Raw genomic sequence first — 15,513 nt, 5'->3', positions numbered from 1 at the left:
CGAGCACCACACCTCGAGCTCCCCCACCCCCGCGCCATACCATAAAATTATCATTTGATATTTCATATTCTTGTAAATTTGATGTTCATCATACTGATATACTTCTATGCTATGAGGTGATGAAGTTAAGGGGGTGCCCTTCTATAATTTCAACAGTACTTTCTCTGATTTGTGCAGATAAAATGTGATTAGGAGTCAGAGAGAAGAACTCAAAGAACTGGCTGGAGGAAAGTCATCTGCTACCAAGCTGTCCCACAAATGCTTGTAGCACATTAGCTGAAGCCTGCCATAGAAGGGCATCAGTTCATCAGATTTTGTACTCGTAATATTTAGAATAGTAAAGAAATTTAGATATGATGCATCTCTCTTCAAATTAGCGATGCACCATATGAAAGTTTCTTTACTATTCAACATTCAATGCAAAACTATACCTTCCATTTCTCCGTTGTGGTTCACGAGGAAGGCTAGCTTGCACTCGTGTTTTTGTGTCAACTAACATTGGATATGCGTCACTTTGTCCTTTCGGCATTCGCATCTCATCAATAACTCCCACCATCCATACACCTTAGCAAAACCTACTCTGATGAACCAAATGAACTACCTCAGCAGCTAATGAGGATGCAAATCATAAAGAATATTTCATAAATTCTTTCTACTTTGCAAGAATCAGTGAACTTGTTAAGAAGGAAACTCTATCTACCATGTGCAGAAGTAAAGGTTGAGGTGTATTAGTGTGAGGATATGCATTCAATCACAAGCAACTTTGGATGGACATGTAGTAATGCCTTATATGCACAAGAGCATGTGTCAATAGGTGTTTATGAGTGGGGACATATATGTACTTTACAAGAAAACAACTGGACAAGAACACACATTTGTTTTGCTTAACCTGCAATCATGCGTCCTAATGTGTAGACGATTCTTTTTCTTTCCTCAAACACGTGAAAAATATTTTTAATAAATAGATAACAGTGAGACTTGAAAACCTTCATTTAATCTGATAGTATGTTTTATTGCGTGATTGCTAAAGTTTAAGTTGTTAGACATGAGAGACTTATTTTTCTATTTTGGGTCATGCAACAAAGCCAAACTAATCTAGTTGGTAGATCAAAAGTTTTAAGTTGATGAAAAGTTAAAGTAGTGAATCAAATGGTGGTGACTCTTACACCTTCACCATCTTCTTAATTGAGATTAAAGGGTCAAGGTGTTTCATTATTGGGTCATAAAGTTTGTACATGACACTTAAATATGCAAACACCTCTGTTTGATTAACAAAAAAGTTTTATAGAAACACAGTAAATAAGCTCATTAGCTATAATTGATGGTTAATGTGGAACACTGCTATCAACTTACTTTTTGGAATATTAAAGAATTATTATGAGCAATCAACAGATGAGAAAAAGACTTACAAGGGCAATTCACGTGTCAATCCGTCAAATAACAATTGATTGGCACTAACTATGAAATTAAAGAACTTTAATGCCCATACATCTTCAACTGAGTCAACACGAACTTTTACCTTTTTGATCACCTGCACACATTCAAAGAATCACTTTGAAAATGGAAATGCTTAAACATATAGAACCATTTTGGAATTTGGCATGAGTCTTGATATTATCTCTTCATCTCCTTTCAAACGGACATACAGAACAACACGAAATATATGTCCTGTCAAATTACTTTTGCCTCAATCACTCGAATTGAGATAGTTAAAATATAAAATAAATGGATGACTAAACTCTCTATATGGAATACCTCTTCTTCGAGTGCTTCATGACAACTGCTACCAGCTTTCATAGCTTTGGTCTTTTCTGGTTTGCCACAAACAAGAGTATACTCTATCTTTTTTTCACACCATTCCTGAAGGCAACTTGCGATTATGAGGATAAACAATCAGTAAAATCATGTTTTAGGGGAACTTTCTCCTCGCACAATGGCTTGCAAATATAAACAAAACAAATGCAGAAAACAAGAATATGATAAAAAGGAACGTTAACATTAGAAAGGCTCAAGAGAGTACTTCCATTAACTAGACAAACTCTCACATAAAATATATAGAATAGTTCTTATCCTTAGTACTGTATTTATGTAGGGTAACCTAGAAAGAAAGTTTATCCACAATGAGAGGGTATTGAAGAGAAACCAAATAAAATAAATTAAAACTACAAGTTCAAGATTTCGAGGAAGTCCAGCAACTCATATTGGTCAATGCTCAATAGCACTGATCTGCTTCCTGAGACCGAAAGAACAACAAAATCAGATTGTTAGTGAGAAATACTGAAATTGAGACATATGGTATGTTGAATTGTGTGACCATCTCATCTAAAAAGTTTTTAGGATGTTAGAAAAACACCACTTTCATTTACTTAACTATGTGTTCAACATGCCCTATCACGTGTAGGCCTGAATTTCTTTTTTGTGGGAAGCACCTGAAAATTCCTTTTGATAATAGGTGATGGTTAGACTCAAATCCAGACCTCTTCCTACTCTAATACTGGGTGAATTATGTGACCATTTCATCTAAAAACTTAAGTTGTTAGAGAGAACATCATTTTTATTTCTTCTACATGGTCAATGGATTCAACAACATATTCTGGACATGTTACAAAAGCCCCTTCTCACTGCAGTAGATGCACAATGAACTAGCTAGAAGTTTAATACGCCATTAGTCTGGTCTAGATTCAAAATCTTGCCGCCTCACGCAATATCTCACGCGATTCTATAATGAAATACATCTTTTGCACTAAACATTATACTACATACTAGAACTTAATAATAAATCAGATGAGCAATCTTACTTCAGCCCGCTCCATCTCAATACTCAAGTCTATCTGTGAAACAATTCAAATAACATGTCCAACCATATCTATTTGTGCCAAGATGACTAGATAATTCACAACTTCAATAATTCAAGTTCATTAGGCTATTCAATAGTTGAACTCTATCAAATTCACTTTCACACTTTTACTTCAAGTTTTTCGTCCACTATACCACTCTAAATAAGGAAGTCAAATTAATATCTTAAACAATATAATCAGTCAAATAAAGTCATATAAAATAGGAAATCTGATGATAATAAGCCCTCATGTTCAAAGCAACAATTCAACAAGCAATTCAAAATTCCTCTAAACATTCAAACAGTGGAACATCAGGAAACCACAACTTTTCAAACTACAACTTCAAAACACACCAACTTGTAAACATTACCACACCAAATTGTACTTCCTCTATCACAAATTTATGTGGCACTTTAACTTTTCACTTTCTCCTGAGAGTCAATTTAACTAAACCTTTGAAGCTAAATTGGATTAGCTCTACTATAAAAGTATTATAAATTGCAATTTTACAGAATCACAAAAAAAAATGTCACATAAATGGGTACATAGGGAGTATAAAGTTTTGAAATTCATATTGTAGCAGTAATATCAGTAACAACAATCCTCTTTTCCTCCGATACCGACTCAACAATGAAGCACAACTATATTCCTCTTCTGACTACTTATTAACCTTCCAGAGTCTTCTAAATCAACCACTAACGAATCACTTTGCGAAGAACAACTCGATAAACTCTGTCAGAGTAATCGACCTAACGTTGTTCTAGAAATGCATCGACGATAAAGAAGCACGTAGTGGTGATGTAACCAGAGATCTCGTGGCTGCAAAGGCAGCGTCTATTATTGCCCATTTCTTCTTCACTGATGATTTCTAATGGAATCTCAGGAACTATGTTGTTAGGGTTTTGCAATGTTTGTACTTACTTCTTCAGGAGGGGTGTTAATCGGCGATCGTGGCTCAGTCATTTCCGGCGACTGGGCAGTGAGTCGTGGCATGTGACTGTTGGGAACAACACAATTGGAGGATCTTGAGATAATGGAGTTCAATTTTTTTCTTTTATATGAACATCGGTTAACTAAATTTCAAAAGAAAGATTCAAAATTTTAAAAAAGAAATAACATCAAAAATACATCTAATTATTATATTTTGCATTTTACTATTTGAATTATTAGTATTTTTGTTTCTCTCTTAATTATCATTAACTGTGTATCAAAATATATTTACCTTATTAATTTGATGATGCATGATGTATACTCTTTTTTGTTTAATTTAAAAATGGCACTCCGTGTCAGTTTTTATGAATTTTCTATCTAAATTATATGATATTTTCTATTTTTTGGTCAGAATTATCACTAATAATTAATCATAACACACCTTGAAATTAATGAGTCAGTTGTCACTCGCAAAAAATTCGTTCGAAAATCATATCATAAAAATATTTATGGGTTAACACACATGAAAAACTAAGAAAAATCCTCTAATTCCTGTAGGCCCTTAGATGTCTACAATGGACTCTGAAAATGGTAAAACTTTAGATACTGCTCCCCCAACACCCTGCGAAGGGTTTTCTTTTTTAATCAAAAGTGGATTTTATTAATAAAAATAGAAAGTATATGGTAAAGACCCAAAAGAGGCCCAAACCTGATAAAAGAAACAACAAAATTAAAAATCAAAGTAGTGAAACCCATTTGGAAGGTTCCATAAAGGTTAAGCAAAAAATTCTCCGAAAGTCATATCACCAAAATGAAACAAAAGAAAAAAGAAATAAGGAAAGGTCAACTTTTTTAAAAGATTAATGCTAAATAGCTAGAAAATTTGGCTAGAATTTTACCAGAAATTTAAAAAGATTATAATATCATTTTTATTTTAAAATAAACTGATCTTTTTTCTATTTTTTTAATTAAAATGTATTAAAGTTAAAAGGGTAAAAATGTTTTAAAAAGGTAAAATAGCATAGTATGAAATATGTTATTTTACCATTTTGGCCAAAAGGATTTTTCGTTTTGAAAATTATGTTACGAGTTCCATCCAATAATAAATGCACACATAAGGATTATTTATTACTTATGATTAAAGTAAACAAACCAACTTTACTTTTGTCCACACATTGAGGTCTACTTGTGTTATGTTGTTTTCTTGATAAGTTTAAAGTGGTTAATTTTGCGGGGTTCAAAATTAACATAAAAGAGACTTGTGTGGGTAAAATGTGAACAAATTAAAGTGAAAAAAAAATTAGATAAAAAAGGAAAGGATAGATAACCATGTAAATGCAACAATTTTTATATGTTATTTTCACCAAAAGAGATGATTTGACAATGTTGATGTAACAATTATAAAATGCACCGCTGGAGGATGACCCCACAACCCTAGCTTTGGGATGAGTATTGTGGTTGCCGGCTAGCCATCCATGATGGCTGGTCAGCTTTCATCGATAGCAGATTTCCCTGCATTACCCTTGGGTTCAAGTGCAGACCTTTGGAGCTCCAATATTAGCGTACCTGGTGACAAAGTTATACAGCCTAATCACAAATCGTTTTGAGACTTAGTAGGACCAACAACACAACAATTCGAATCAATTCAATGCAAAGAGGTTTACATGGTGGAAGGAGTTCCACATGTTAAATGGACTGAAAAGGAAGTTGATATCATGAATAGAATTGAAAATCTTCAATTTGCAATGATTGGAAAATTTACTTATGATATTACAGACATGGATTAATTGAGAAAGCTGATTCCCCAACAATGTGATATTAAGGGTGATAGTCAATTGGCTTATTTCGAAATAAACATATTCTAATAGGGCTTTCTGATCAAAGTGATTTCATTAATCTTATATCCAAAGGAGCTTTTTACATTACGTGCAAAGATGGGTACTTGTATCTGATGTGCACACTCATGTATGACTCAAGGTTCAAAGTTAATGAAGAAACAACAAAAGCTCTAGCATGGATATCTTTCCCTAATCTTTTACCCACCTACTTTGTTAAAGAATATCTTTTTCCTTTAGCTTCGGAAGTAGGTAAACCATTGCAACTTGACTTAGCCACAATTAATAAAACTAGGCCAAGTTGTGCTAGGGTAAAAGTGATGGTTGATTTAGAAGGTGACTTTCCCAAATCAATTTCAATGGATATTGAAAATGAAGTTACTGGAAAAATAAGGACGGAGGAGATACAAATTAGATATGATTATGTTTCATTTTATTGTGATGTATGTAAAATGCAAGGACACAACACCCAAGTGTGCAGATACGATGCAAGGAATGTGGGATTCAATGCAATAGCAACAGAAATGGCAGAAGAGAAAACTGAAGACCATCAAAAATCTAAGATACACCAACATGTTCATAAATTCCAAAAGGGGAAAGCAACGATTTTATCCAGTGGAAAAGTGGTGGGTGATCCGGGAGCTCGGAAGGTGGTTGGGACTAGAAAAACTAATAAAATAAATATTGAGAACCCTATTCAAACTACTAACAGCTTTGCAGCTCTGGATGAGGATCCAGAAAGCAATCACACAAACATTCTGAAAGCATCAAGTCATCAGAAAGAGTCAACTGAAATGCAGAATAAACATATGGAGTCTTGTAAGGACTGGGTGGTACAAACTTTTGGCAGGCAAGAAACTCTTACTCAAAAAGAGGATGATATTATAAGTGAGAAGATTCATGATGAGAATGCCACCATTCAAGCTGTAAAAAACTGTAAAATCAAGAACTATCAGACTCTAGAGAAGTGAATTTAGAGAAGGCTGAAGAAGGTGAGCTAGTGAGTCAGGAGGTTACTGATACTGGGTTGGAGGAGTGTAATTCAAACAGTGTAGCAGACATTATTGCAGCCTCTGTAGCCTTATGCTCATCAAGTAATAATGTTGAAGAAAGGGATGGTGTGCTTACTGAAAATAACATGTCCAAGGCAATCATAGCAATACCACAACAATATGTTGATGCATTACCAATTATCATGGTGAGTTCTGCAAAACAATTCAATAATCAACAATTAGGCGCCAAAAAGTTTGATTGTATTGAATATGAGCATGAAGAAGAGGTGGAGGTGATTGACAAACATTCACATTCAATAGTTGAGTGTCCAGGGGTGATTCAATTGGCTGAAAACCAATTGATCCAAATGGAATCTCCTAATAGAGTCTTACATGATATTGTCTCACATAATATTGAAATAGGTCACAGTGATAGTAGTGATCAAGAAGCTATTTTGATAGCAAGAGGTTTGAAGGAGGTGGACAGTAATGAGGATTTGTGGGAGGTACAACTTGATGCAGTCCTATCACTAAGATTGTTGAAAAGTGCTACAAAAGGGAAGAAACAGTGTTATAATGATAAAATATTACCTATCAAGGTGCAACCTAAGAGGGTCAAAACAACTTCTAATAAACAATGAATGCTCTTATATGGAATATTAGATCTATCAGATTCCAACAGTCTTTTCAAAGAGTACAAATGTTGCATAAATACCATAAGTTTTCTTTTATGGAACTTTTGGAGCCGTTTCAGAGTGATAGGCACATTAACATATATAAGAGAAGATTGAGGATGACATTTGCTACTGCTAATACAAATGACAAAATTTGGTTCTTTGCAAATGATGGTCTTGATCCTACAATAGTGAAGAGCTCATATCAACAAATTACTATTAAGCTTCATAATCAGGTAACTTCACAAAGTTTCTTAGTAACTTTGATCTATGCCAAGTGTACACCCTCAATGACTAGTCATTGGCTTGTAGGGGTGATTTCAATGTAGTATTGAATGCTAAAGAAAAAATAGGAGGGCTGCCAGTACTTGATGTTGAGCATCAAGACCTTGATAATTGCATCTCAGCTTGTGACCTCATAGAAGTGCATTTTAAGGGAAGCCCTTTCACATAGTAGAATGGAAGGGCCGGACATGACTGTATCTTTGAAAGGTTGGACAGAATTCTTATCAATCATGAGATGCAAGGAAGGTTTAATCATATGGAGGTAGAGCATTTAGCAAGGACAGGATCAGATCATGCACCTATGTTGCTAACTTGTAAGGCTGGGGAGAGTAACTATAGGAAACCTTTTAGGTTCCTCAAATTCTGGGTTGATAATCCAAGCTTTCTGGAGGTTGTTAAACATAATTGGTCTGCTAATGGGACTCAAAATCCTTGGTTTGATTTTAAAGATAATACCAGAAGAGTTAAATCAACATTAACTAATTGGAGCAGAGACACTTATGGAGATATTTTCAAGCAAATTATCATCAGGCAGGACATTGTTAAAATCAAGAAGAGGCTATTTGAAGAATTCCCAAATGCTGAAAACAGGGAAGTATTGTAGAGAGCACATGCAGAACATAAAAAATACTTGCACTTTGAAGATTTTTTTTGGCAAAAAAAATCTGGTTATGATTGGTTTGAGTGTGGTGATAAAAACACTAGGTTCTTTCACAGTATTGTGAAGGGAAGGAGAAGAAAGCTACAAATTCAAAGAATTCAAAATGATCAAGGTGCATGGCAAAATGAGGCAGGAGATATAGCTGAGGAGGCTGTGATTTTTTATTAGAAGCAATTCTTACAAGAAAGGGATGCTACTGATTTCTCATTGCTGAGAAACATCCTCTCTCTTATAAGTGAAGCAGAAAATATTGAACTTTGCAAACAACCTTCTCTAGATGAAGTCAAAAAAGTTGTTTTCAATCTAAATGGGGGCAGTGCAAGTGGTCCAGATAGTTTAACTGGTAGGTTTTACCAATCATGTTGGGAGATCGTAGGTAATGATATCCTAAGGATGATCATAGACTTTTTCCATCGTATCACTCTCCCTAAATCAATTACTTATACTAATGTGGTCTTGTTGCCCAAGAAAGAGATTGTTCAATCCTTTTCAGACTTAAGACCAATTAGTTTGAGCAATTTTATCAACAAAATCATTTCCAGGTTTGTGCATGACAAGTTGGAAGTCTTGTTACCTAAGTTGATTTCTCATAATCAGCATGGTTTTGTTAAATGGAGAAGTATAATAGAAAATGTTTTGCTGACTCAAGAGATTGTTTCTGATATCAGAAAAAGAGGTAAGCTTGCTAATGTGGTCATTAAATTAGATATGTCCAAAGCTTATGATAGAGTTTCCTGGTTCTTTCTGATGAAAGTATTGAAGAAGATAGGTTGTTCTGAGAAGTTTGTTGATATGATTTGGAGACTACTTGCTAATAATTTGGTACTCAATTTTAATTAATGGACAACCACATGGTTTATTTCATTCTACTAGAGGTGTGAAGCAGGGGGATCCTCTATCACCTGCTCTTTTCATACTGGCACTGAAGTTTTGACTAGAGCTCTAAACTCTTTATTTGAGGATGACCAATATGTGGGTTATGGTTTATCAAAATGGAGCACTAATATAAATCATCTTGCTTATGCAGATGATACTATTATCTTTGCATCAGCTAATGCATATTCTTTGAATAAAATAGTGTCACTATTACAAGATTATGAGACACAATCTGGTCAAAAAGTGAATAAGGATAAAAGTTTTGTGTATTTATATCAGAATGCTGCAACGGGAGATAAACAACTAGTGAAAGAATGTAAATGTATAAAAAGGGGTCAGTTCCCTTTTAAATACCTAGGTTGCCCTATCACTCATTCAAGAAAAAGAAAAGAACACTATGCTGAACTTATTCAGAGGGTGAAATCAAAATTGCAAGCATGGAAAGGAAATATGTTATCATATGGAGGTAAAGAGGTATTGATTACTAGTGTATTACAAACTATTCCCATTTATGTGCTTTCTGTAATTGTTCCTCCTAATTGTGTCTTAAAAGAACTTCGCAGGATTTTTGCTAAATTCTTTTGGAGTAGTAAAGTCACAAATAGGAGTAAACATTGGGCTGCTTGGGAAAAAGTATGTTTACCCAAACAAGAAGGGGGATTAGGATTTAGGTCTATGTTTGATATCTCAAAAGCCATGTATGCAAAGCTTCGGTGGAAATTTAGAACACAAAAGTCCCTATGGTCAAACTTTATGTGGAATAAGTATTGTAAGAAGAAGATTCCTACACTTGTTCAATGGAGAGGGGGTACACAGGTGTGGAAGAACATGCTAGAGAATAAAGCATGTATTGAACAATTTCTATGGTGGGAGCCTAAAGGGGGGGGGGGGCGTTCCTTCTCAGTGTGGTATGACAATTGGACCATGTTAAGTCCATTATATCTTCAGCATAGTGCAATGCAAACTTGTCACCCTATGATTGATGTAGAGAGATTCCTGAAAGAAACTGGGTGGGATTATGTAAACATGCAACAACAATTGCCAGAAGTTGTAATTAATCAGGTTAGATTACACATGGGTCATGCTATGTTGACTGATCAAGGAGATAAACCTTGGTGGACAAAAACAAGCTCAGGAAAGTTTAGTGTGAAGAGTGCTTGGGAACAATTAAGAAAGAAAGAGGAAGTGAATGAAATATTTAAGTATATTTGGGTTAAGGATCTGCCTTTCAAAGTTTCTTGTTTTTGGATGAAGAGTATGGTCAAATAGAGTCCCTGTAGCTACTGTAATTGCTAATTGGAATCCCAATATCTCCTAATTATGTACATGTTGCAGTGTGCCTAGGAGAGAAACTTTGGAGCATTTATTTATAAAAGGAGAGGTTGCCAACAGAGTTTGGAGGCATTATATATCTGCAACTGGTATCATTGGCTCTTTCATTCAGATTAAGCAGACAATGAAGTTGTAGTGGGATACTATTGGTAATGCTAGGCAGAAATTAGTGATTCAAGCTATTCCTAATATAATATTATGGTTCTTGTGGGAAAGGAGGAACATTGTCATTCATGGTGGGTCATACTCTGTCACCAAAGTTATATGGGATGTTAATAACATGGTGCAAAAGTTCATGATGTGTAGATTTGAATACAAGGATATTCCTAGTACTTGGCCTCTAATAGTGGCATTGTTGGATGACTTCATGCCATGTTTTAAAACTAGGTGTGTAAGGTGGTACCCTCCTAATGAAGGTTGGTGGAAGGTTAACACAGATGGAGCATCAAAGGGTAATTCAGGACCTAGTGCTGTAGCCTTTTGTATTAGAGACAATAATGGTGATCTGGTTGGTGCAAAAAGGAGTGAAGATTCTAGATACTACCAATTTAATTGCTGAAGTTGTGGCCATTAGAGAGGGTTTGATATACTGTTATGAGAAGAATTATACCCATATTATAGTAGAAACTAACTCATTGGCAATGGTACATATAATAAATGGTGTATGGGATACACCATGGAATGTGGCCTTGGAGATCAGTTCTATTAATAGAATGAGAGAATTACTAACAGTAAGAGTACAACACTCCTTAAGGGAGGGAAATACTCTTGTTGATTATTTTGCTAATCTAGTTTTTGATTTTGCAGTTAATTATGAATTTACAACTTACCAGGAGGTCCTAAACATAGGAAATAACATAATCAATATGGATTACCAAACATGAGAATCAGACAAACAAATGTTTCAGGTTGCTAAGTTGCTGGTATAATATGCATGTCAGATAGTGAATTTCAAAACAAGTCAGAATAACAATATGCTATAGTCCTTGTATAGTCTGAAATAATTTTGGTTGGTCAATATATCACGCACCCGGTGAGAGCTTGGAGGTGTATCGTGTGGTATAAAACCAGGACTAGAAGGTACATGCACTGTTTTCTCCTTTGTTTTAANACTTTGAAGATTTTTTTTGGCAAAAAAAATCTGGTTATGATTGGTTTGAGTGTGGTGATAAAAACACTAGGTTCTTTCACAGTATTGTGAAGGGAAGGAGAAGAAAGCTACAAATTCAAAGAATTCAAAATGATCAAGGTGCATGGCAAAATGAGGCAGGAGATATAGCTGAGGAGGCTGTGATTTTTTATTAGAAGCAATTCTTACAAGAAAGGGATGCTACTGATTTCTCATTGCTGAGAAACATCCTCTCTCTTATAAGTGAAGCAGAAAATATTGAACTTTGCAAACAACCTTCTCTAGATGAAGTCAAAAAAGTTGTTTTCAATCTAAATGGGGGCAGTGCAAGTGGTCCAGATGGTTTAACTGGTAGGTTTTACCAATCATGTTGGGAGATTGTAGGTAATGATATCATAAGGATGATCATAGACTTTTTCCATCGTATCACTCTCCCTAAATCAATTACTCACACTAATTTGGTCTTGTTGCACAAAAAAGAGATTGTTCAATCCTTTTCAGACTTAAGACCAATTAGTTTGAGCAATTTTATCAACAAAATCATTTACAGGTTTGTGCATGACAGGTTGGAAGTCTTGTTACCTAAATTGATTTCTCATAATCAGTATGGTTTTGTTAATAGGAGAAGTATAATAGAAAATGTTTTGCTGACTCAAGAGATTGTTTCTGATATCAGAAAAAGAGGTAAGCCTGCTAATGTTGTCATTAAATTAGATATGTCCAAACCTTATGATAGAGTTTCCTGGTTCTTTCTGATGAAAGTACTGAAAAAGATAGGTTGTTCTGAGAAGTTTGTTGATACGATTTGGAGACTACTTGCTAATAATTGGTACTCAATTTTAATTAACGGACAACCACATGGTTTCTTTCATTCTAATAGAGGTGTGAAACAGGGGGATCCTCTATCACCTGCTCTTTTCATACTGGCATCTGAAGTTTTGACTAGAGCTCTAAACTCTTTATTTGAGGATGACCAATATGTGGGTTATGGTTTATCAAAATGGAGCACTAATATAAATCATCTTGCTTATGCAGATGATACTATTATCTTTGCATCAGCTAATGCATATTCTTTGAATAAAATAGTGTCACTATTACAAGATTATGAGACACAATCTGGTCAAAAAGTGAATAAGGATAAAAGTTTTGTGTATTTATATCAGAATGCTGCAACGGGAGATAAACAACTAGTGAAAGAATGTAAATGTATAAAAAGGGGTCAGTTCCCTTTTAAATACCTAGGTTGCCCTATCACTCATTCAAGAAAAAGAAAAGAACACTATGCTGAACTTATTCAGAGGGTGAAATCAAAATTGCAAGCATGGAAAGGAAATATGTTATCATATGGAGGTAAAGAGGTATTGATTACTAGTGTATTACAAAGTATTCCAATTTATGTGCTTACTACAATTGTTCCTCCTAATTGTGTCCTTAAAGAACGTCGCAGGATTTTTGCTAAATTCTTTTGGGTAAAGTCACAAGTAGGAGTAAACATTGGGCTGCTTGGGAAAAAGTATGTTTACCCAAACAAGAAGGGGGATTAGGATTTAGGTCTATGTTTGATATCTAAAACGCCATGTATGCAAAACTTTGGTGGAAATTTAGAACACAAAAGTCCCTATGGTCAAACTTTATGTGGAATAAGTATTGTAAGAAGAAGATTCCTACACTTGTTCAATGGAGAGGGGGTACACAGGTGTGGAAGAACATGCTAGAGAATAGAGCCTGTATTGAACAATTTCTATGGTGGGAGCCTAAGGGGGGTATCCTCCTCAGTGTGGTATGACAATTGGACCATGTTAGGTCCATTATATCTTCAGCATAATGCAGTGCAAACTTGTCACCCTATGATTGATGTAGAGAGATTCCTGAAAGAAACTGGGTGGGATTATGTAAACATGCAACAACAATTGCCAGAAGCTGTAATTAATCAGGTTAGATTACACATGGGTCATGCTATGTTGACTGATCAAGGAGATAAACCTTGGTGGACAAAAACAAGCCCAGGAAAGTTTAGTGTGAAGAGTTCTTGGGAACTATTAAGGAAGAAAGAGGAAGTGGATGAAATATTTAAGTATATTTGGGTTAAGGATCTGCCTTTCAAAGTTTCTTTTTTTGGATGGAGAGTATGGTCAAATAGAGTCCCTGTAGCTACTGTAATTGCTAATTGGAATCCCAATATCTCCCAATTATGTACATGTTGCAGTGTGCCTAGGAGAGAAACTTTGGAGCATTTATTTATAAAAGGAGAGGTTGCCAACAGAGTTTGAAGGCATTATACATCTGCAACTGGTATCATTGGCTCTTTCATTCAGATTAAGTAGACAATGAAGTTGTGGTGGGATACTACTGGTAATGCTAGGCAGAAATTAGTGTTTCAAGCTATTCCTAATATAATATTATGTTTTTGTGGAAAAGGAGGAACACTGTCATTCATGGTGGGTCATACTCTGTCACCAAAGTTATATGGGATGTTAATAATATGGTGCAAAAGTTCATGATGTGTAGATTTGGATACAAGGATATTCCTAGTACTTGGCCTCTAATGGTGGAATTGTTGGATGACTTCATGCCATGTTTTAAAACTAGGTGTGTAAGGTGGTACCCTCCTAATGAAGGTTGGTGGAAGGTTAACACAGATGGAGCATCAAAGGGTAGTCCAGGACCTAGTGCTGTAGCTTTTTGTATTAGAGACAATAATAGTGATCTGGTTGGTGCAAAAGGAGTGAAGATTCTAGATACTACCAATTTAATTGCTGAAGCTGTGGCCATTAGAGAGGGTTTGATATACTGTTATGAGAAAAATTATACCCATATTATAGTAGAAACTAACTCATTGGCAATGGTACATATGATAAATGGTGTATGGGATACACCATGGAATGTGGCCTTGGAAATCAGTTCTATTAATAGAATGAGAGAATTACTAACAGTAAGAGTACAACACTCCTTAAGGGAGGGAAATACTCTTGTTGATTATTTTGCTAACCTAGTTTTTGATTTTGCAGTTAATTGTGAATTTACAACTTACCAGGAGGTCCTAAACATAGGAAATAACATAATCAATATGGATAAGCAGAATACACCAAACATGAGAATCAGACAAACAAATGCTTCAGGTTGCTAAGTTGCTGGTATAATATGCATGTCAGATAGTGAATTTCAAAACAAGTCAGAATAACAATATGCTACAGTCCTTGTATAGTCTGAAATAATTTCGGTTAGTCAATATACCACACACCCGGTGAGAGCTTGGAGGTGTATCATGTGGTATAAAACCAGGACTAGAAGGTACATGCACTGTTTTCTCCTTTGTTTTAATTTCACTATATTAAAGCACATATGTTCTTTAAGTTGGAGACAATTGAAAACGATCTCCATCATAAGCCTCCCAATAGTCAGTAAAATTAGTTAACTTTGCCCTAGTATAAGAACAGGTGGTGGTATTAATCCCTTGATTGGATTCAGCCCACTTGAACTTATACTCGGGTAAGGATCAACTGATTTAACTAGAAAGGAGAAAAGATGATCCTAAGTGAGAAGTCTTCGATCTACAAGTCAGCTACAGATCCACTAATACAAACAAAAATAACAACAATTCAAGATTGGATTAGGAGCATACCTTGTCTTTCCTTGTCTTCATGATATGAATTGAAGTAGTGAGCGGATTGGAGGCATCGCAAGTGCAGGAGATTCGATCATTGGGAGGAACAACTTTTCCCCCATTTTTCTTTATTACAGTGACTGCTTACTTTACTTTCCTTTTTCAATTCTGATTAGCTTGTGTTTTTTAGGCTTTTTGTTTAAGAAGTGGGCTCACTAGCTAGCCCACATACATTATCAATTTTTATTATAAAATGTTTGACCCAATGGGTCTTTGAAGCAAAAAAAAAAGACAATGTTGATGTATATATGTCTTTTTTAAAATTTATTAATGATTTAAAATAAATTATTAATTAAAA

General features: G+C 35.0%; 1 long non-coding RNA gene and 1 pseudogene across 1 annotated transcript; both read right to left on the bottom strand.

Annotated features, from left to right (window-relative positions):
- Positions 1-109: 109 nt before the first annotated feature.
- On the bottom strand, positions 110-3,800 carry LOC125845698 (exonuclease V, chloroplastic-like; annotated as a pseudogene).
- Positions 3,801-5,094: 1,294 nt separating this feature from the next.
- On the bottom strand, positions 5,095-15,313 carry LOC125845322 (uncharacterized). Its single transcript, XR_007444260.1, has 3 exons — positions 15,174-15,313; positions 6,731-6,807; positions 5,095-5,333 (listed from the first exon to the last, which is right to left on the bottom strand). It is a non-coding gene; the product is annotated as an uncharacterized LOC125845322 (long non-coding RNA).
- Between the last annotated feature and the right edge of the window lie 200 nt (positions 15,314-15,513).

The sequence above is a fragment of the Solanum stenotomum genome, chromosome 11, assembly GCF_019186545.1.
Source record: "Solanum stenotomum isolate F172 chromosome 11, ASM1918654v1, whole genome shotgun sequence".
In the NCBI taxonomy this organism is placed as follows: Eukaryota; Viridiplantae; Streptophyta; class Magnoliopsida; order Solanales; family Solanaceae; genus Solanum; species Solanum stenotomum.
The sequence above is the reverse complement of the archived record's forward strand: the minus strand, read 5'-3'. Positions and strand labels throughout refer to the sequence as shown.